The sequence below is a fragment of the Oryctolagus cuniculus genome, chromosome 14 (assembly GCF_964237555.1).
Source record: "Oryctolagus cuniculus chromosome 14, mOryCun1.1, whole genome shotgun sequence".
Taxonomy (NCBI): Eukaryota; Metazoa; Chordata; class Mammalia; order Lagomorpha; family Leporidae; genus Oryctolagus; species Oryctolagus cuniculus.
This window is the reverse complement of record NC_091445.1, coordinates 58,647,056-58,669,731: the sequence shown is the minus strand read 5'-3', so window position 1 is coordinate 58,669,731 and position 22,676 is coordinate 58,647,056. Positions and strand designations below refer to the sequence as shown.

Genomic DNA, 22,676 nt, shown 5'->3' with positions numbered 1-22,676 from the left:
TCAAAAATTGTCCAAAGAAGTGTGGGCATTTGGTCCAGGGGTTAAGACACTGGTTAAGATGCTCGTATTCCATAGCAGAGTACCTGGGTTCACTCCCTGCCTCCACTCCTGACTCCAGCTTCCTGCTAATGCAGACTCTGGAACACGGTGATGACGACTCAAGTAACTTAGTCCTTGCTACCCACAGCGAAGACCTGGTTTGAGTTCCTAGATCCTGGCTTCAAGCTGGCCCAGCCCTGGCCATAATAGGGAGTGAAACAGCAGATGAGCAGCGCATGCACACACACACACACACACATACACAGATTCATTCTCTCTCTCTCTCTCTCTCCTACAAGTAAATAAATTCCAAAATTGTCCAAAGGGTAAGCTTTGGAATCGTTTTGATTGAATTTCCCCAGGTGATGCTGATGGAGTTTCTGCAGATCCTAGTGTAGGTGCCAGTGTGTCTCTGATTACCCTCTGGCCACAGGTCAGCAACTGAACAATCAAGAGCCTTTGTTGAATCCATTGCCATCATAGTCCACTGACCACTGCTGGCTTCACACCAACTATTAGACTATGAAAGTTGTCAACAACAAAATGGAGTCTCTCTTGTCAAATCCAAACAAAACAGAACCCGGAGGCTAAGATGGGAGGGGCCTCAGCATACATGCCTACGATAAGAACTATTACAAAGACCTCTGAGAGCTCTTACGCACATACACCTGTAACAAGAACTTGCCAAGGACTTTCCAAAGTGCACCTTGCTGGGTGAGTCACAAGGACGGCTTGCCAGATGTGAAGAACATTGTCTGGTACATGGTCTCCACTACTGAATGAACTGACGTCAACTCCTATATAATAAGCCCCTATAATCAACGTTCTGTTAACCTGCAAACAACTTACATGGACTCCTTATTTTATCTTTAAAAACCCTTGTCTCCTTTGCCTCCTTGAATGTGCCTGTGGTTGCCATGGCACCTGTATTCTGTGTTGCAATGCTGTGCTATTCCCCATAGAGCTCAATGTTTTAGAGAACCACTCTCTGTGCTTGTTATTTAGGTTGACAAGACCTTGCAAACGGGCTGATGACTCTCCATGGCTGAAGAACACCACAGGTCAGTATTTCCTTTGATTTGCTTTCTTATTATTCACTAACAGGGATTAAAACCAGGCAAGATTGAGCACTGGAAGCGTTCCAGGCTGGAGATAAGAATCACATCATTTTTCTCTCTTCCTTCCTTCGTTTCTCTCTTTCATCCTTCCTTGAAAGACAGAGAAACAGACTGACAGAGTTCCCATCTGCTTGTTCACTTGCCAGGAGCACAGAATTCATTCAAATCTACCCCATAGGTGGCAAGGGCCCAGCTGTTTGAACCATCAGCTGCCACTTCCCAGAGTGCACATCGCCAGGAAGCTAGACTCAGAAATAGAGCCAAGAATGTCTTTCCCCTCAGATGACAGACCCAAAGAGAAAGAAAGAACTCCTGACTCATTTTCCATTTTTTTTTTTTGTTTGTTTGGAGGGAGGCAGAGTTAGACAGTGAGAGAGAGAGACAGAGAGAAAGGTCTTCCTTTTTTTTCTGTTGGTTCACCCCCACAACTGGCCAGGAGCCAGGTGCTTCCTCCTGGTCTCCCATGCGGGTGCAGGGCCCAAGGACCTGGGCCATCCTCCACTGCCTTTCCAGGCCACAGAAGAGAGCTGGACTGGAAGAGGAGCAACCGGGACAGAATCCAGCGCTCTGACTGGGACTAGAACCTGGGTTGCCGGCGCCGCAGGTGGAGGATTAGCCTAGTGAGCCAGGGCGCCGGCCCATTTTCCATTATTGTTCAAGTATCACCTCCATGTTTTTCCCCAGGAGGAAGAAGAATTTCGCTACACTAGCAAACTTAAAGATTCTCCAATGAGATCTGATTATTTATCTACAGTCACAGTAGCCCACAGGGTAAGCAAGACCAGGACTTGGCAGTAGAGTGGCCCCTTACACAGAGGGGTAGCAGGCTGAGGATGGCACTAGAGGGAGTTGAAGGGAGGAAGGGGGAAAGCAGGTAGGCAGGTTGAGTCTGTGTGGCCACCAGACAGAGCCCAGCCAAGCAAACACAATACCCATAAGGGTACAGCCCTCTTAAATGCCCCTGCAAGCAAACCACTGGCATCAAGGATTTGAGAAGGTTCAAGATAGCCTCATAAGTATGCAGAGAATATTCATGAGGACTAACACTTTGCTACACTGTGGCATAGTGGGTTAAGCCGCCGCCTGCAGTGCTGGCATCCCATATGGGCGCTGGTTCAAGACCTGGCTGCTCTGCTTCCTATCCAGCTCTCTGCTATGGCCTGGGAAAACAGTGAAAGATGGCCCAAGTTCTTGGGCCCCTGCACCCCTATGGGAGAACAGGAAGAGGATCCTGGATCCTGGCTTTGGATTGGCACAGCTCCAGCCATTGCAGCCAGTTGGGTAGTGAACCAGCGGATGGAAGACCTTTCTCTCTCTGATTTTCAAATAAATAAATAAATCTTAAAAAAAAAAAAAAAAAGACATGGCCCTACAACCAGCAGTGGCAACATCACCTGAGCATTAGTTAGACATACAGAATCTCAGGTCCCATCACCCAACTTAACAAGACCTCTGCATGGCTTGAATGCACATTGAAGGGCTCTGCACCAGCTTGAGAACAAACACAACTTAATATTAAAACATGCAGACGGGCAAGGGTTTGGCACCATGGTTAAGACGTCACTTGGGACACCCACATCCCATATCAGAATGCCTTGGTTTGAGTTCTGGCACTGATTTTGATTCAGATTCCAGCTTCCTGCTAATGTTCACCCTAGGAGTCAGTAGATGATGGCTCAAGTACTTGGGTCCCTACCACCCACATGGGAGACCCAGATCAAGTTCCCAGCTCCTGCCTTTGGCTTGACCCAGTCCCAGCTATTGAGGGCATGTTCGAGGTGAACCAACAGATGAGAGGGAGAAAGATACTCATCTCTCTCTCTCCTGATATCTTTTTCAAATAAAGTGAAAATTTAAAAATAAATAACAAAGCCCAGTAGACAACTGGCTTGAGGCTATGCTGAGGTAATTCTAAGTTTTGGTGCACAAAAGACTTGCGTGGAAAGATTCTGACCCAGTAGATTCTGGATAGGGCACTGCAATCTGTATTTTTAGCAAATACACAGAGACTTCTGATTGCTGAGGCTCCAAATGGTTTAGCTCTAGACAGATGTCCTGAGGTGCCACGGATGTATGTGCAGAACACCATTTTAAATGCTTAACTAGCTGGTTTTTTTCATTGCCCATTTTCAGCAGATAGGCCATGTTGTGAAGGGGTATGAGGATGGAAGAAAGCGAGAGAGCTGGAGAGAGACAGAGCACAGTGCACCCTGACTGGGACAGGTGAAAGGACAATGTCACTGAGGCCTGCAGCCTGGGGCTCGGGGTCCTGATTGGTGCAGAGACAAAGCGGCTGCCTTCAGCGAGATTCCTGTGCCCTCATAACAGCTTGAAGGGGCAGGTTTGTGGTACAACGGGCTAAGCTAACATCCCATACCAGAGTACCAGTTCAAGCCCCATCTACGCTGCTCTTCCAAGTGCTAGTGCTTCCCACTAGCACACTGGGAGGCAGCAGATGATGGCCCCTGCCACCCCCGTGGGAGACTTGGATAGAGTTCCTGGCTCGTGGCTTCAGCCTGGCTCAACTCTGGCTGTTGGAGGCATTTGAGAAGTGAACCAGCAGATGGAAGATATCTCTCTCTCTCTCTCTCTCTCTCTCTCTCTCTTTCAAATAGTATATCTTACATGCAGTTACACATCTAAAGTATTGCTTCTGCTTTATAGCCTTGTAAAGGGCAGTCTCAACCTTCCCTCCAAGGGAGTTTGGAGGACAGCTTAGGGGAAATCTTCCCTACCCTATATCAAGGGGGCTATTAGGTCCATTACAAAGTTCTAGGAGGAATTTCAGAAATCCACATCCAAAAAATCCTCTACCCAACAATATCCCATAAGAGGGAGGAAGAGGAGAAACAAAAGGCCCAAATCCATATCCATAAAAACTCCAGTCTGAATACAGACTGGGCTTTCAGTCCCTTGCTGAGATGCCAGCCTGGTTTGTACTCTCTTCATTAAACTTGGCTAGCATGCTGACTGCTAGACAGGAGGAGGGGAGGGGAGGGTTGGGGAGGAAACCTGGCAAGTGCATGGAAAGACTGTTAGTGGAAAGGGGCATGCCGGAGCAGCCTGCATGAGTCAGTATGCAGGGGACAGTCCAAGCAGGCCCCTACAGCAACAGGACTCGAGATCCAACGGGCCTCTGCCACCACCACCATCACACAGGAGATTCACAAGCCCTCCGGATGCAGACCGCTGTCTGCATGAGATGCCCCGTGTCATCTTGGTATTCTACAGAAAGTCCCATCAGCAAGATCTGTCACCAAATATGGCCCCTTGACCTTGGGCTTCTCAGTCCCTAGAACTGTAAGAAAGCAATTTATTTTCTTTATAAATTACCTAGGGGTAGACATGTAGCCTAGCAGACGAGATACCTGCACCCCACATTGGAATGCCTGGGTTCGAGTTCCAGCTCCAACTCCTGATAACAACTCCCCACCATTGGAGGCTCTGGGAGGCACGGGTGATTACTCAGGTAGATGGGTTCCTGCCTCCCACATGCTCCCATGTGAACCCTGGATTGATTGTCTGGCTCCTGGCTTTGTCTTAGACAGCTCTGGCCATTGTGGACACTTGAGGAATGGAACAGCAGTGGGAACCATTTCAAGTTCATACATAAAAATTTTTTAAATTACCCAGTCTGTCGGGGCCAGTGTTGTGGATAAGCAGGTTAAGCTGTTAGTTGCAACTTCAGCATCCCATATCATGGTGCTGGTTTGAGTCCTGAACATTCCACTTCTGATCAGATTCCTGCTAATGGGCTGGGAAGGCTGCAGAAGATGATACAAATGCCTGGGCCCCTGCACCCATTAAACAGACTGAGATGGAGTTCCTGGCTCCTGGCTACAACCTGGCTGTGGCAGCCATTTGGGGAGTGAGCCAGTGGATGGAAGATAGCTTTCTCTCTCTCTCTCTCTCTCTCTCTCTCTCTCTCTCTGCCTTTCAAATAAAATAACTAAATAATCTTTTTTTTTTTTTTTGAGAACTATGCAGTGTGTGATGTTCTAGCAACAAGGAAACAGACTAAGACAGTGTTCTCATTTCTACTCTCCAAACTTCTCAAGAACAAAGTTCAGCTTTTCTGGCCAGCACCGCAGTTCACTTGGCTAATCCTCCGCCTGCGGCACTGGCACCCCAGGTTCTAGACCCAGTTGGGGCGCCAGATTCTGTGCTGGTTGCTCCTCTTCCAGTCCAGCTCTCTGCTGTGGCCCAGGGGTGCAGTGGAGGATGGCCCAGGTCCTTGGGCCCTGCACCCGCATGGGAGACCAGGAGAAGCACCTGGCTCCTGGCTTCAGATCAGGGTGAACCAATGGAAAAAGGAAGACCTTTCTCTCTCTCCCTCACTAACTCTGCCTGTCCGAAAGAAAGAAAGAAAGAAAGAAAGAAAGAAAGAAAGAAAGAAAGAAAGAAAGAAAGAAAGAAAACAAAGTTCAGCTTTCCTAAGATTCAGGGTCTTTGTGACCTGAAATGTCAATGCCAGAAAGATTGATTCCTACAAAAAGTATTTACTCCCTCAGCAGTTATGGAAATGAGTTTTTAAAGTGAGCTTCTATCGCTGCAGGCAATGGCATCCCAGCCCCCTTCCTGAAGTGAGCACCAGGACAGAGGTAGAGACCCGGTTGGGGTAAGAGAAAAATCCCATGTACATCCCCCAGTCTGTTAACTTTTCCTCCCTAATACAAACACAACAGAGGCTGGCCCTGTGCCTGCCGTGAGCCTCCCTGGCAGCCTGCCCGAGTGCTTGCTGGGGAAAGCAGCAGACGCCCCTCTCTCCTCCAAACCCAGCAGGGATTTGGTTCACTCTCTTCCAGGGGCAGAGAAGTGGAACCAGCCGTCTGACAGTGGGTACAGACAACTCACACAAGTGACTCATAGCACAACCGCCGTCTCTGCCCACCTCCCACTTCCTCTTCCCTTTCATCATCTCTGAGAAGTGCGGGGCGGTACCTCCCACTTTACAGCCCTCCTCCTTGGGCTATGGCATGTATATGACAGTGTGACCTCTCCACACTGTAGGAGGGTCCACTGACTCCAGGGTGGGCGGAGAAGGAGGAAGAGTGAGAAGGCACAGAGGGTACAAACCATGAGTTGGTGTGGCTGGTATTGTGGCGTAGCCAGTAAAGCTGCCGCCTGCCAACCAGCATCCCTATAGGCACCCGTTCCAGTCCCGGCTGCTCCACTTCTGATTCAGCTCCTTGCTAATGGCCTGGGAAAAGCAGCAGAAGATGGCCCAAGTGTTGGAGTCCCTGCCACCGACATGGGAAACCTAGACAAAGCTCCTGGCTTTGTCTTCAGCCTGGCAGCCTTGGCCATTGTAGCCATCTGGGGAGTGAATCAGCGAATGGAAGATCTCTCTCTCTCTCTCTCTCTGTGTCTCTCCCTCTCTCTCTAACTCTGACTTTCAAAATAAATAGATCTTTAAAAATAAATAAAACTTTTTTTTTTTTAAAGAAATTGTGAGTTGGGACTGAGAGATGATCCGATCATCATTCCTGGAGGCTGATGGCTCATTTCCTGCTTCTCTTCTTCCTGAAGCTTCCTGGCTCTTGGGTTCCATAAAGTGTCGCTGTGCACCACGCCAGCATCCCAGGCCACCATTAATGCTCTGCTATTTCTCTTCTCTCACAATGCGCCAGATCTCCTTGACAACAAGGGCCTTCTGAAGTTTGTATGTGCAACTGCAGCCCTCGGTGGAGTGGCTGGGCACAAACAGGGTGATCCAAATGTCAGCTGAGTGAATAAAAAGTCAGCTTGATTATCACATATTGCCCTTAAAAAAACACATTACATTACAAAAGCTGTTGGACATTATGTTTGGTATATTACACACAGATACATACACACATACACACCAAACATCCTTTCTGCCATCCAGAGTAGGCAATTAAATAGAAATGTTTTAAAAGATTTATTTATTTATTTGAAAGACAGAGTTACATAGAGGCAGAGGCAGAGAGAGAGAGAGGTCTTTCATCCCCTGCTTCACTCCCCAAATGGCCACAACGGCTAGAGCTAGGCCGATCCGAAGCTGGGAGCCTGGAGCTTCCTCCGGGTCTGCCATGTGGGTGCAGGGGCCCAAGAATTTGGGCCATCTTTCACTTCTGTTCCCAGGTCTTTAGCAGGGAGCTGCATAAGAAGAGAGGTAGCCAGTCCCCACATGGGATGGTGGCATCACAGGTGGTGGCTTTACCAACTAAGCCAGTGCCAGTCCCAGGGTAAGATTTCTAGGGCTACTGTAACAAAGTGCCACAAATATGGCATCCTAAGCAACTGAAATGTATGGTATCATAGTTCTGGAGGCGAGAGGTCCTACATCAAGGTGTCAGGTACATTGGTTCCTTCGGAGAGCAGTGTGGGAAGGGTCTGTTCCAGGCCTCTCTCCTTGGTTTTTAGATGGCCAACTTCATATTCCCGTAGTGCTCTCCCCAAATACTCACCTGTTTCCCAGTGGACCACAGCCCACGCTATTAACCTCATTTCAACCTGATTACTTCTGCAAAGACTCTGTCTCCAAATCGGGCCACAATCTAAGGTGCTCAGTATTGAATTTTGAGAGGGACACAATTCAGCCTGTAACACACAGGTTTCCTGGAAGTAGCTTAACATGGCATGTTTGGGGCCAAATTCAAATTACAGATCTCCAATCAGAACTTTAAAAAAGAATTAACCCATTGCTACTATACCACTACTACACTTGCCCACAAATATTTTTATCACATGTGCTTATTGTTGTTATTACTAGAGAGACATAGAGAGAGCTCCTACCCCCTGGTTCACTCCCGTTCACCAGTTCACCAATGCCCAAAATGGCCAGAAGCGAACCAGGCTGAGGATGGGAGCCAGGAATTCACTCCACCTCTCCCCTGGGAGAGGTCTGCCGTGTCAGGAAGCTGGAATCAGCAGCCACAGGCAGTAATCAAGACAGGTACTTGATGTGGGATGAAGGCCTTGAAAGCCCACTCACAGGCACTTTTTATGGTTGCCAGAACCCAGGGCTCTTTGGTGGCATCTGTTTGTGCCCGTGGGATCTCCTGCAGGACCTTCCAGAGGGAGTGGTTGTCTCTTGGCAGCAGCACCCGCCCCTGCTAAGAAAGTTAAAAATGCCAGAAACCCAAATTCTCAGTCTTGTTCCAGCCCAAGCACCGTCAGGTGACGCAGCCTTGCCCAATGGGACATGGCATGGCGTCTGCTGGAACCTTCAGCAAAACAAACCTGGGGAGACAGAATGGAAATGCCCTTCCCATCATGCTCTGGACATGGCTTGGTGAGAGTGCCATGCTTGGAGCTCCAAAGTGACTAGAAAACCGTGAAGGGAGATGTCACCAAAACACTGGCAGAGCAGGAAAAGGAAAAGTTCCTAATGATGTGGCCGGCTGACCAGAGCCCACTGACACTGGCAGGCAGCTGGCTCCCAGAACTGTAAGAGAATAAAGTGTTGTTAGCCAACTTTGTGGTATTGATCATTGAAGGAATAGGAAATTAATACAACAACCCAGCTACAAGCCAAACCTGAGAACATTCTACCTCTAGATTCCTTGTGAAATGACATTACTTCTTTTTTTTTTTTTTTTTTTTTTTTTTTTGACAGGCAGAGTGGACAGTGAGAGAAAGACAGAAAGGTCTTCCTTTGCCGTTGGTTCACCCTCCAATGCCCGCCACGGCCAGCACACTGCAGCCGGCGCACCGCGCCTATCCGATGGCAGGAGCCAGGTGCTTCTCCTGGTCTCCCATGGGGTGCAGGGCCCAAGCACTTGAAGCACTTGGGCCATCCTCCACTGCACTCCCGGGCCACAGCAGAGAGCTGGCCTGGAAGAGGGGCAACCGGGACAGAATCCGGCGCCCCGACTCGGACTAGAACCTGGTGTGCCGGCGCCGCTAGGTGGAGGATTAGCCCAGTGAGCCGCGGCGCCGGCCATGACATTACTTCTTAAACCTATTTTCTTGTTGTTGTTGTTGTTGTTGTTGTTTTTTAATTTCTACTTATTTATTTGAAAGGTAGAGTGTGTGAGAGGCAGAGACATGGAGAGAGAGATAATCTTCCGACCACTAATTTACTCCCAAAATGTTTGTGATTTCGAGGTCTGGACAAAGCCAAGGCCAGGAGCCAGAAGCCAAGAACGCCATCCTGGTCTCCCACGTGGTGGCACGAGCCCAAGCACTTGGCCATCTTCTGCTGCCTTCCCAGGTGCATTTGCAGGAAGCTGGATCAGAAGGAGTATAGCCAGGACTCAAAGCCAAGCACACCAATATGTGATACTGGCATTGAAAATGGAGGCTTAACTTGCTGCATCACATTGTCCCCTAAACTCCTGGGCTTGTAAGCTACTTTAGCAAGCCTTGTTGTTACTTGCAGCCTGAAGCACACTGAATAATACTCATACTTTTAACATGATTTTTGGCGGTTTTGGTAGAGGTATTAGTTATAGAGTACTGGGGTTAATTGTTACCATCAAAAGGGTTATTAAAAAATATAGAGAAATAGAGCCTTATACTCTGTCCTTATATTTAAAGGAAATGGCAAAACACACATTGTTCTTTTAGAACAAATCCCTGATTTAGTCTCTAACACAATGGATGTAATTAGGGTTCAAAAGATGGAGTTTTGATTGGAACCATCTGCGTACACAAAATGGTGACTTCACTTTCAGGCAGTACCAGATAGAGTACTGAGGGAAGTTCAGCTGTTGGACTTTAACCAGTGCAATTTAAGCTTTTTTTTGTTTTTGTTTTTGTTTTTGTTTTTGTTTTTGATAACAAAATACTTCATCTAATGGTGTCTTATAAAAACACATGAGTCCTAAAAGGTTTAGAAAAGGTGGACCTAAAGTAGCACCGTTAGTGTCTGCCCCACTGTAAGTAGGCTTTGATCAAGAGATGCGGATGTGGATGCACACAATTTCTATATTAACCAGCAGGTGCACAGGAAATGCCTAGTGAATAAGGAACCTGAAAACCCCCGGCATTGGATCATAAGAAGCTAGGTGGAGAGACTCTGAAAGATTTTACAAATGGAAAACTTTTATTTCTCTGGAGAAACTTTCTGCACTTTGCTGTGCAAGAAGACACTGTTTAGCTATATGTAAAATGGCTTTTTTAAAAAGAGATTCATGTGGAGCCAGCGCTGTGGTGTAGCAGGTAAAGCCACCACCTGCAGTGCCAGCATCCCATATGGGTGCCAGTTCAAGTCCCAGTAGCTCCACTTCCGATCCAGCTCTCTGCTATGGCCTAGGAAAGCAGTAGAAGACGGCCCAAGTCCTTGGGCTCCTGCACCTACGTGGGAAACCTAGAGGAAGCTCCTGGCTCCTGGCTTCAGATTGGCCCAGCTCTGACCTCTGCAGCCATTTGGGAGTGAACAAGCAGATGGAAGACCGCTCTTTCTTTCTGCCTCTGCCTCTCTGTAGCTCTGCCTTTTAAATAAATCTTTTAAAAATAAAATAAAAGAGATTCATGCATTTGGTAAAGGAGCTGTACATGGTTTGATCTTGTAAAACCGCTTAGTGGCATAAACTGAACTTTGGGCATTCCTTGATATGAGTCTTTTAAGAAAAATAAGTTAATCTCAATTTTTTCCTGAATGTGTTGTTTTTCTTCATTACACAATAGATATTATAGTGAACTTTTTATCAGAAGTTCAGATGATAAAAAATAGAGGGTCAGTAGGGTCATGCTGCTTCAAAAGCAGTACTCACACTGGGCTTCTTAACATTAGATACCTCCTACTTCTCTTTTTCAGTTGTGATAAAAATAAATAGTAATATTTTTAAAATTATCATAAAAAAAAACAGTGGCTGGTGAATGAGTCAGTGTGTTAAATTGTCACTTGCAATGCCAGCAACCCATACTGATGCACTGGTTTGAGACTTGGCTGCTCCACTTCCAATCCAGTTTCCTGCAAATGTGTCTAGGAGGGCAGTAGAAGATGTCCCAAGTGTTTGAATCCCTGTCTCCCATGTGGGAGACCCAGCTGGAGCTCCTGGCTCCTGGCTTTGGCCTGACCCAGCCGTAGCTGTTGCAGCCATTTGGTGAGTGAACCAGTAGGTGAAAAATCTTTCTCCATCTTTCCCTTTTTCTGTCACTCTGCCTTTCAAATAAATAAATAAATCTTAATAAATAATCATAGAAGTATGCCATTCATAGGGTGTCATCTTCAACCTTGTGGCCCAGGATAACTTGTGAGTACTACAATTGTGAGCCAGCCCAAAGGAAGAGGGGAGGGCTCAAGAACAGGGTATATTCCAGAAAATTGCATTTCCTATCAGAACGCAATGGTCAGAAGCTGGTCCGATGACTGTGTCTATTCATCAGGGGAGCTGGACGCCGTGCCTGCAGTGTTCTCAATCGCAAACCTGGGGACAGAGACAGAGCTCATGTATGTGACGGGAGACAACAAATGGTCTCCGTTTCAGTTCAGTTTCAAGCAAGATTACATAAGCATGAACGTGAAAATCAAGGCAGCTTCCGCATCTCAGGACCACATGGCCTAGGCAATAACCAGTCCTGCAGATGGAGCTTAACTCCTTCCAGGCCTCTGCCGGATCTACCACCACGGTTCAAGGCTTTGGCGGCTTGGAGAGCAGCAGAACTTGCGCTATGTAAGAAGGGAACAAAAGTGGCACCCTCATCCTTACCCCGCTGCTCACCCAGGGCTCCCTCTTGGGAAGCTTTGTGCTCAGGGAAGACGCTTTGAAACCGCCCCTTGCTCTGAAAGGAAGCAAAACCACACCGTTCTGCACAGACGCTGTCCCTGCTGGGGAATCCCAAGGCTGCTGAGTTCACTTCTCCTGTGAGCGATGCTGAAATCCCCCAACCCCGGGCAAAGAAGCTGGACCAGTCTTGCTCATTCAGGGCTTGGTGCATTTTAGAGTCACTCACTGCGGGGGGGTGGGGGAGGTGGGGGGGGGATAGAGGCTGGGACATTGCACCCAGGTGGCGGGAGGCCATTTTCAATAGCAGGCTGTAGTTCTCTGTTCGATGTAGAACCGAGTAAATCCCGGTTGCCATGGCACTGCTTTAAATTGTGCCTGCGCTGACGTATCTTGTCACTCTGTCACCTGCTGCTCCCGCCCACTGCGGCTGCTTCTATCTCTCCCTCCCGTTTGCTGATGGATGCTTGAGTTCTGCACCCAGACACAAGAGGCCTGCACTCTACTCACAGCTCTCCACTGTGTGCCTTTACGCAAGCCCTGCAAACCCCCTGCGTCCTGGACTCCTCACCTGCACCCTGGAAGGGACGGAGCAGAACGTCCCCAAGGTCTCCTGATGTAACATCTCCGGCTTCTGCACGCTGCTTCGCGGCAGCAGGCAATTCCTGTAAGCTGTTGCGCTGTCCGCCCTCCCTCCCGTGCTGTTTCTGAAACCCCCCATCCAGTATCCCCCGTGAGGGATTTGTTTTGAGCTAATTCCCTGGCAAGATGCCACGCGCCAGAAAGGTCCCCTCTGATGTGCAAAGGGGGCTGTTTGCAGCTTGAGTTGAGTCATTATTTGCCTTGGAAATGTTTTCTTCCCGAGTTCTTCCCAGTTCAATGCTCACAGCTTTGGTCCCAAGGATAATGCTCCCCTTGAATAAAGTTAGCTCTAAATCTAGAGAAAATCTAGAGAAAAATCTGTGAAACCGGCCTCGGGCTTGTTTTCTTGAGTAGCATCTCAAGGGACTGAGAGCTGGAGACAGCAGTTCCACTACCTGTCTAGCCAGCAGGCAGCTGGTGTCCCTGGGTGGAAGACAAATGAGCTCATCCCATGATGGCTTGTATTACCTTGACCCCTAGCACTCACCTGCTGATGGCAGGAACTGGGCTCCATACGCTGCTTCCTACCCCATCTCAATTATCACAAGGAATTCCAAAGTCTCTTGCATATCCACAAACCAAAAATATGGCCTGGGCAGCAAGAGTAATAAGGGTAAAAGGAAGTGTCTTGGCACAAACCAGGAGCGTATAAGTCATAGGAAAGAAAGCTAGGGCTTGGTGACAATCATCCTCTTGATAACAAGGATCCCACACCTCCGTTCCCCTGATAGGGAGTGAGAGAAAAGTTTAAGCAGATTTCACAGGAAAGGTGAAATATGGACTGACTTGCAGACTGGATGCCGGCTCCAGTGACAGTGTCTGGAGAAGACGTGATGAAGCCAACACACGATGGTAGGTCTTTCCCCTCCAACCTTCAGCTGGAGAACCTGTTTATCCATTCTTTCTTTTTAATGCCCCAGGTTTAGAATTAAGGCAAAAAGACAACTGCAGGCTCTTTCGATGTCATGCTGGAGCTTTGTCTATCAGGCCTACACAGCTCCTTGGAAGAATGTTTTGTTTGACTTAAGGATTCTTTTCATATTAGAGATGCGAATTCTTCACATTCAGGGAAACCCCACAGATTACAGCTTCTTGAGCTGTAGGACGTGAACCAGGTTTGCCTCTAACCTGGCTGACTCATGTAAACTCAGCTACTCTGACCCTATACTCCGCATATGTTCCTGTCTCTTCCGTTTCCTTCATTGAGTTAAACAAATATTTGACAGAGTTATCATATATTTGATAACTGCCATGTTTTTTAGCTTTCAGAGAAGTCCCCCTTTTTTTTTTTTTTTTTTTTTTGACAGGCAGAGTGGACAGTGAGAGAGAGAGACAGAGAGAGAAAGGTCTTCCTTTTGCCGTTGGATCACCCTCCAATGGCCACCGCTGCAGCTGGCGCACCGCGCTGATCCGATGGCAGGAGCCAGGATCCAGGTGCTTTTCCTGGTCTCCCATGGGGTGCAGGGCCCAAGCACTTGGGCCATCCTCCACTGCACTCCCTGGCCATAGCAGAGAGCTGGCCTGGAAGAGGGGCAACCGGGACAGAATCCGGCGCCCCAACCGGGACTAGAATCCGGTGTGCCGGCGCCGCAAGGTGGAGGATTAGCCTATTGAGCCATGGCGCCGGCTCAGAGAAGTCCCCTTTAACATTTGTTTAACAAATACTTCTGGAACAATTGCTCCAGGTGAATTAGTCCATTCAGGCTGCTATGCCGGCACACCACAGACTGGGTGACTACAAACAACTGAAATGTGTTTCTCACAGTGTGGAACCTGGGAAGTCCAGGATCACAGCTCTGGTAGACTGCCTGATTCACACACAGCCTCACCTGGCAGAAGGGGTGAAGGAGCTCTCGGGGAAGAAGGGCTTCTCTTACAAGAGCACTAATTCCATTCATAAGGGCTCCACTCTCTTGACATAATCACCCCAAAACTCCACCTCCTAATTGCATCACCTGGGAGTTAGGATTTCAACCTATGAAAGCTACTGGGATGTAAACATTGAGTCCGTAGCAACAGGCAAGTCACTGTGCTAGGAGCAGGGGCGTAGGGGATATTATAGAGAACAAGATAGACAAGGTCTCTGCCTTCAGGGAGCAAATATGATGGATATGAAATATTACAATACATCAATAAATCATAGCTTGTGATTAGGACAATAAGGAAGAGTACTGAAAGGGCCAAGATGCAGACCAGTGAGGGAGGCAGGCAGGGCAAACTTCTCTGAGAAGATGACGTTACGCGGAGACTTCAAATATAGAAAGAAGCCAGGAGTGGGCATTTGGCACAGAGGTTAAGCAGCTTCTTGGGATGCCCGCTTCCCACATGGGAGTATATGGGTCTGAGGCCCAGCTCCACAAGATCTGGCTCCACTCCCCATTCCAGCTTCTGGCTAATGGCACACCCTCTGAGAGAAACAGGTGCTGGCTCAAGTAGTAGGGCCCCTGCCACCCACATGGGAGACCCAGATTCAGTTCCCAGGCATTTGCAAAGTGAGCCAGTGAACTAGTGCATGGGATATCTCTTTCTATGCCTCTCAAAATAAGTAATTTTTATTTAAAAATAAAGGAAATACAGAAGCCAGCCCTGCAAAGAAGCAGAGGAAAAGTACTCCCCATTAGGACCCTAGGGTAGGGCCAGGCTCAGCATGGAACCAAAATGCCAGGTTAGGGGCAGGCTTTGTGGTACAGCAGGTTAAGACACTGCCGCTAAGATGCCCACGTCCTGTATCTGCTCCATATCCAGCTTCCTGCTAATGGCACCTGTGGGCATGATGGCCCAAGTATTAGGGTTCCTGCCACCCACATGGGAGACCTAGATGGAATTTCTATCTTCTGATTTTAGCCTGACCCATCCCCAGATGTTGCAGACTTTTCAGAAATTTGAGGAGTGGGCTGGCGCCGCGGCTCACTAGGCTAATCCTCTGCCTGCAGCACCAGCACCCCAGGTTCTAGTCCCGATCGGGGCGCCGGTTCTGTCCCGGTTGCTCCTCTTCCAGTCCAGCTCTCTGCTGTGGCCCGGGAGTGCAGTGGAGGATGGCCCAGGAGCTTGGGCCCTGCACCCCATGGGAGACCAGGAAGAAGCACCTGGCTCCTGGCTTTGGATCAGCGCAGCACGCTGGCCGCAGCGCACCAGCCGTGGCGGCCATTTAGGGGGTGAACCAACGGAAAAAGCACCTTTCACCAAGAAGCAAAACACCTTCCTGGAATTCTTCCATTGACTTTCCCTTGCATTTCACCAGCCTCAATGTGGTCATGTGACTGACCCTAAACCAAACACTAGAACAGGTGAACAACATAACCATGCTTGATTGAGATCAGTGGTTTTGGGGCCAGCACCACCTGCATCAGCTGGGAACTTGTTAGAAAGGCAAATTCTTGGGCCTTACCTAGACCTACTGAATCAGAGACCCTGGGGATAGGAGCCAGAATTCTCTCTGTGTGTGTGTGTGTGTGTGTTTAAGATTTATTTATTTATTTGAAAGGCAGGGAGAGAGAGAGAGAGAGAGAGAGATCATATAAAATAAAGGAGAGGGAGACTGTTGGACAGACAAGTACTCTCCTATTATTTCCATTTAAATGAGCAATTCTATGATTGGCCCGTTGATTCTCTTGCAGTCTCCCTGACCCACGAGCTTTGCCTTCTCGCTGTTTATATCCCTAGCACAATAGAAGGCACTCAACGTTTGCTGGGCAGATGAATAAATACTAAAGAACTAGCAGATGGGAGTTCATTCTCTCTCTCACTCTGCTTCTCAAATTTTCCTTGAAATTCCAAGTGACCTCGTCTTTCTAACGCTCCATCCCCTTAACAGCTGCTTCCTGCTGCTTTCCACTCAAGGAGCATTTCCACGTCAGTCATTCAGTGAGCCAAGAGCTATCTCTTCCACAGGCCTGAGAACAATTATTCCATCGCATATGGGAGCAGTGGAGGCATTTTTGGACTTTTATGGGCATTCATTATTCTTTAGGGGCGTCCTCAGAGAGCCTTGCTGTACGACAGCCCTGCACAGAACTAGACATGTTGATGGCTGAGCGAAGTTCTGGCAGCTGACCCCTGGCTGGCTGTCTTTCTCAGAGGCAGCTGTGTACTGAGAGTCAAACACAATGTGGAAATAAGCCCCCAGGCTTCCTCCATAGAAGGGCAGCCGTGCAGCGAGGCAGATAGCAGCCGCACTGATTTGCCCTGCTCAGCACAGGGAGCTGCGCAAGTCTTCTGGGAAAGCCACTGGTATCCCGTAGGATCCTTTAGGTTCCAAGTGACAGAAAACCAAATGCAAAATGACCTAGTGGTTAAGATGTCAGTCTGGATGCCTGCATCCCACATCAGAGCCTCGAGGTTCAATTCCTAGCTCCCGCTCCTGCCTGCCTGTATGAAACTGCTTTCCTTTAATGAAAATATCCAAGAGGAAGTTCTTTGGGAAAGAAAAGGCTTCTTTTACCTTACAGTTCTGAGATCACAGTTCAGGATCGATGGCCCCATAGTCCAGCATCTGCGGAGACTGGCTGTGGCAGGTGCAGAGGCAAAATCACGTGGAGAACCAGAAAGAGAGAACCTAGGCTGAAGCTGAACTCAGATAATAATCAACCCTCTTGAAAGAAGCCCCTCTCAGAGCATGCCTCCAGTGGCCTAAAGACCAGCCACTGGCCCCAGCTCCCAGCCACCACAGTTAGATCAAATCTCCAGATTGACATGAAGAGAGCAGAGTGCAGATATCTGTGTGAGTCTGGGACAACAAGTCCACTTGCGCTCACAATGCAGAGGCATGCAGTGACGTGATGGGAGGCAGCAGTGATGGGTCAAGCACTGGGCTCCTGCCACCCACATGGGAGACGTGGACTGAGTTCCCATCTCTTTGGTTTCAGTCCAACCCAGCTCTGACCATTGCGGGCATTTGGGAAGTGAACCAGCAAAGGCGAGTGATCTCTCTCTCTCCCTCCTTCTTAAATGAATTAATTTTTAAAAACCAAAAGGATGGGGAAGACTTCATGGGGCCCAGAATGAAAACGTCCAAGGTAATATCAGTTTCAGCTACATCTGGATGCAGATCTTCAGACAAGTTCTCAAGAACCTTCTCCCGGCCGGCGGCTCACTAGGCTAATCCTCCGCCTTGCGGCGCCAGCACACCAGGTTCTAGTCCCAGTCGGGGTGCTGGATTCTGTCCCGGTTGCCCCTCTTCCAGGCCAGCTCTCTGCTGTGGCCAGGGAGGGAGTGCAGTGGAGGATGGCCCAAGTGCTTGGGCCCTGCACCCCATGGGAGACCAGGAGAAGCACCTGGCTCCTGCCTTCGGATCAGCGTGGTGCACCGGCCGCAGAGCGCCGGCTGCAGAGCACCGGCCGCGGCGGGCATTGGAGGGTGAACCAACAGCAAAAGGAAGACCTTTCTCTCTGTCTCTCTCTCTCACTGTCCACTCTGCCTGTCAAAAAAAAAAAGAGAGAGAGAGAGAGAGAGAGAGAGAGAGAACCTTCTCCCATCATTGCTCAACCGAATCTCTTCTACTCGGCTTCACTTGGTGAGCTTTCGGCCAGCAAGTCGGGAGCAAGTCCCAGGGTTGGCCCTGGCATTGGGAAGCATTCCCCTCTTTCGTAAGAGTGCCAGCAAGAGGCCTGGGGCTGACTTTTCAGCACAGGGACACTCCCATGCAACCATGCCCAGCTTGGATCAGGGGCATTGGGCTGAGTGGAGGTCAGCCTCCCCTGAACCCCAGTGTGGACCAAGAGTGAGGGTGCCCCCCACCCTCCCCATCATAACAGCTATCAGAGGAGGCAGCAGTGGCTGCCCAGAAGGCAAAATGCATGCAGCAAGTCCACTGCTGTTCCTTATTTTGGGTCCCTAAGTAGCACTCCATAAAAGAGGCACCCACATCTTTTCACACAGGCAGAGCTGGGTGCCATTTTCCTAAACAAGGAAGAAAGTAAAGGTAGAAAATGCAGACTTTCTTTGTCCCACTGCCTTATAGCTCCCAGCCCTCCAAGAGCAGAGCTGCGGAACGCACTCACAACCTCAGAGCATCTGCTGGAACGCTCAGCTCAACGAACGCCCCGCCCCCTCGCTGCAGGCCACGCCTCCTCCAGGGGTTCTTGGCCGGCTTCTCTGTTGTAATCATCAGTTAACATCTGTGATATTTGATTTCTAGCAGGAAGGAGGGTTTTTTGTTTTGTTTACCCTCCTTCCTCCTAAGGGGGAATGAAAAACAGATTAGAACAACAAAATGAGGCTGACGGACTTCTTAATACCTAAAGATCTGCTGACCTGGGGAGTGCGGAGGTTTGGATCCCCGCTCGCTCGCTGCCACTCCCTGAAGGCAGGCGCACTCTTCCCAGCACCCTCCTGACTCACCGTCCTGGGTCCATCCAGGAAAGGAATGGAAGCAGCTAAAACATAGACCCTTCAAACTGAAGAAGGAGCCAAAGAGGGTAAGGGAGGGAAAAACACGGGAGACACTGAGCTCCAGGAGAAGAGGAATCCCAAGACTACGGGGTGAAGGTGGGATGTCTCCTGGCTGTCCCCCCCCCCCGGGCCTCTGCAAGCAGACCCTGATGCAAGCTACACATGGACGGCAGGCTTTCAGCTGCTGACGATCAAGGGCTTAGCTCCTGCCCCCACCTAACTTTTACCAGAAATGCGAGGATTAATACAGTGACTAAAAGGTGACTAATGAAGGAAGAAGGGGAAATCTGGTGCAAACAGTTCTAAACCAGGGTTTTTCACATCAAGGAGGGAAACAGGAGGGAAGCTGGGAAACGAGGCAGGAGGTCAACCCCAGCCCTCCAGCTCCAGACAAAGCCTTTAGTGGAGGTTCTCACAGCCTGGGAGTCTGCACCCCAGGGCGTCCAGGCATTGATCCATCACACAACTGCTGCTTCCCCATCAGTGGAGCACGCCGATGGAATTACATATGTATTTATTTTTAAAGCATCCAACTAGGAAATTGCAAAGCATAATGCATTATAAAAGGGGTAGTTTACTGATTTAAAAATCTCTTTCAAACTTTTTTTTTTTTAATTATTTATGGGGCCAGCGCTGTGGCATAGTAGGTTAATCCTCTACCTGTACCTGTGGTGCCGGCATCCAATATGGGCAGCAGGTTCTAGTCCCGGTTGCCCCTCTTCCAGGCCAGCTCTCTGCTGTGGCCTGGGAGTGCAGTGGAGGATGCCCCAAGTGCTTGGGCCCTGCACCCCATGGGAGACCAGGAGAAGCACCTGGCTCCTGGCTTCAGATGGGCATAGTTCTGGCTGTGGCGGCCATTTGAGGGGTGAACCAATGGAAGGAAGACCTTTCTCTCTGTCTCTCTCCCTCACTGTCTGTAACTCTACCTGTCAAATAAATAAATAAATCTTTAAAAATTATTTATTTATTTGAAAAGAAGAGTTACAGAGAGAGAGAGAAAGAGAGAGAGATCTTCCATCTGCTGGTTCACTTCCCCAAATGGCCACAACAGCAGGAGCTAGGCCAAGGCAAAGAAAGGAGCCTGGAATTCCATCTGGGTCTCCAACATGAGTGGCAGGAGCCCAAGCCTTCAGGCCATCTTTTTTTTTTAAGATATACAAATTTCATGTATTTCATATACACAGATTCAGGAACATAGAGATACTCCCACCCTTCCTCTTCCTCCCTCTCCTATTCCCATTCTTATTTATTACAAAGATCTCTTTTCAGTTAACGTTATACTCATAAGATTAAGCCTACACCAAGAGTTCAGCAAATAGTTTAATGAAAACAAACAAAACACTGTTCCTCAACAGTCCACACAAGGGCTATAAAAGATCATTGCATCTCAAAGTGTCAATTTCGCTCCTGTAGCTTACCTGTCAGGTGCTCTATTAGTTACCACAGATCAGGGAGAACATATGGCATTTGTATTCTGGGGATTAGTTTATTTCCCTGAGTATTATGGTTTCCAGTTGCATTCGTTTTGTTGCAAACGACAAGATTTCATTTTTTACTGCTGTGTAGTATTCCATAGCGTATATATACCATATGTGGGGAGCAACTCGGACTAGACTGTTACTGGAATTAAGACTTATTCTATGCATCTGCTCTCCCACAATATGGCGCTGGGAGAGAAGAAAGAGGCTTCTACACAGCTGCCTCCAGTTCAGCCAATAAACTGTAGGACTTGCTCCTGATTGGAGAGCAGCGTACTCGGCGTGTGGGCAGCCGAGTTGGGATTGGCGGAGGAGGACTATAAAGGAGGAGAGAGACGGCATTCACCAGGAACATCTACGAGGAACATCTAAGGGGAACACTGTGCAGCCCCCGAGAGAGCCGGCCGGCGGTGTGCCGCTCCCCTGCGGAAGTGGGGAATGTGGCCAGGGGGAACTGCCCTTCCACGGAGGTGGAAGGGATAGTAGCCAACCCGGGAAGAACCAGCAGCAAACCCGGGGAGGGCCGAGCAGACGAAAGAACAGCGCAGGGTCCTGTGTTGCTCCTCCACGAAGAGGGGGAGCGACATAATGGTGCCGTGACTCGGATATGAAGCCTAGGCAGGGTCCTGTGTCGTTCCTCCACGAAGAGGGGGAGCGACATAATGGTGCCGTGACTCGGATATGAAGCCTAGGCAGGGTTTAGTGTCGCTCCTCCACGAAGACGGGGAGCGACACCATAATTTCTTTATCTAGTCTCAGTTGATGGACATCTGGGTTGATTCCACGTGTTAGCTATTGTGAATTGAGCTGCAATAAACATGGGGGTACAGATCACTCTTTTATATGCTGATTTCCTTTCTTTTGGGTAAATTCCCAGGAGTGAGATGGCTGGGTCATACAATATCCCGATATTGTCTTTTTTTTTTTTTATTTTAAGCTTTTAATTTATTTTTAATTGACACATAATTATTGTATATATAAAATAAATTTCTTTTTCTTAAAAGATTTATTTATTTATTTGAAAGTCAGAGTTACGCAGAGAGAGGAGAGGCAGAGAAAGAAAGAGGTCCTCTGTCAGATGGTTCACTCCCCAGATGGCACTACTTCCGGGTCTCCCACGTGGGTGCAAGGTCCCAAGGACTTGGGCCATCTCCTACTGCTTTCCCAGGCCATAGCAGAGAGCTGGATTGGAAGAGGAGAAGCCGGGACTAGAACCGGCGCCCATATGGGATGCCAGTGCTTCAGGCCAGGGTGTTAACCTGCTGCGCCACAGTGCTGGCCTCTAAATTTCAATGCATGTGTAATTATCAATAAATTGAGAATAACTGGAGTCCCCACTCCATAATGGCACCAGTTTACATTCCCACCAACAGTGGATTAGGGTACCTTTTCCCCTACATCCTCCCTAGCATTGGTTGTTTGTACATTTCTGTATGAAAGCCATTCTAATGGGGGTGGGATGGGGATGTGTGTGTGAGGTGAGACTTCATTGTGGTTTTAATTTGCATTTCCCTGATGGCTAGTAATTTAGGCAATCTTTTTGCTGCCTTGATGGTGCATTATCCCAGAGCTGTTTCAGAAATGGAGCAGCTGGGGCTGAGCTGCTGCTCTGACATGAGATGCCAGTGGAGCAAGCAGTGGCCCAACACATTGCACTACGCTGGCCCCTGAATTTATTTCTTTTTTTTTTTTTTTTTTTTGACAGGCAGAGTGGACAGTGAGAGAGACAGAGAGAAAGGTCTTCTCTTGCCGTTGGTTCACCCTCCAATGGCCGCTGCGGTCGGCGCGCTGCGGCCGGCGCACCGCGCTGATCCGATGGCAGGAGCCAGGAGCCAGGTGCTTTTCCTGGTCTCCCATGGGGTGCAGGGCCCAAGCACCTGGGCCATCCTCCACTGCACTCCCTGGCCACAGCAGAGAGCTGGCCTGGAAGAGGGGCAACCGGGACAGAATCCGGCGCCCCGACCGGGACTAGAACCCGGTGTGCCGGCGCCGCTAGGCGGAGGATTAGCCTAGTGAGCCGCGGCGCCGGCCCCCCTGAATTTATTTCTTAAGTAAACACATTTCTTCTGTATTGAATCTTTAACCCCTCCCCTCATGTGAGTCCTTTTCAAGGAATTCACTGTCTTCCTAGTAGTTAAATGTAAGCTGACTTCTATATGGCTTTCTCTCTAGGGGACCCTTCTTTAAAAAAAAAAAAAAAAAAAAAAAAAAAAAAAAGGCAGAGAGAGAGAGAGAACAAGAGATCTTCCGTCCTCTGGTTCGTTCCCCAAATGTCCACAATAGCCAGGGCTGAGCCAAGCTAAAGTGAGGAGCCTGAAACTTAGTCCAGGTCTCGCATATTGGGGACAGAGACCCAAATAAATACTTGAGCC

The 22,676-nt window shown here is 48.9% G+C and overlaps 1 long non-coding RNA gene across 2 annotated transcripts in view; it reads right to left on the bottom strand.

Moving 5' to 3' along the window:
- The window catches only part of LOC103349599 (uncharacterized), a 40,489-nt gene extending 19,224 nt beyond the window's left edge, over positions 1-21,265 (bottom strand). Inside the window, exon 1 of one of the 2 annotated variants that reach the window (XR_007922483.2) lies at positions 16,878-21,265. This is a non-coding gene — a long non-coding RNA (uncharacterized lncRNA). Of the gene's footprint in view, positions 1-4,786; positions 8,900-16,877 lie in introns of those variants that run through there. The other variant, XR_011381993.1, reaches the window with a different exon arrangement.
- Positions 21,266-22,676: the final 1,411 nt, after the last annotated feature.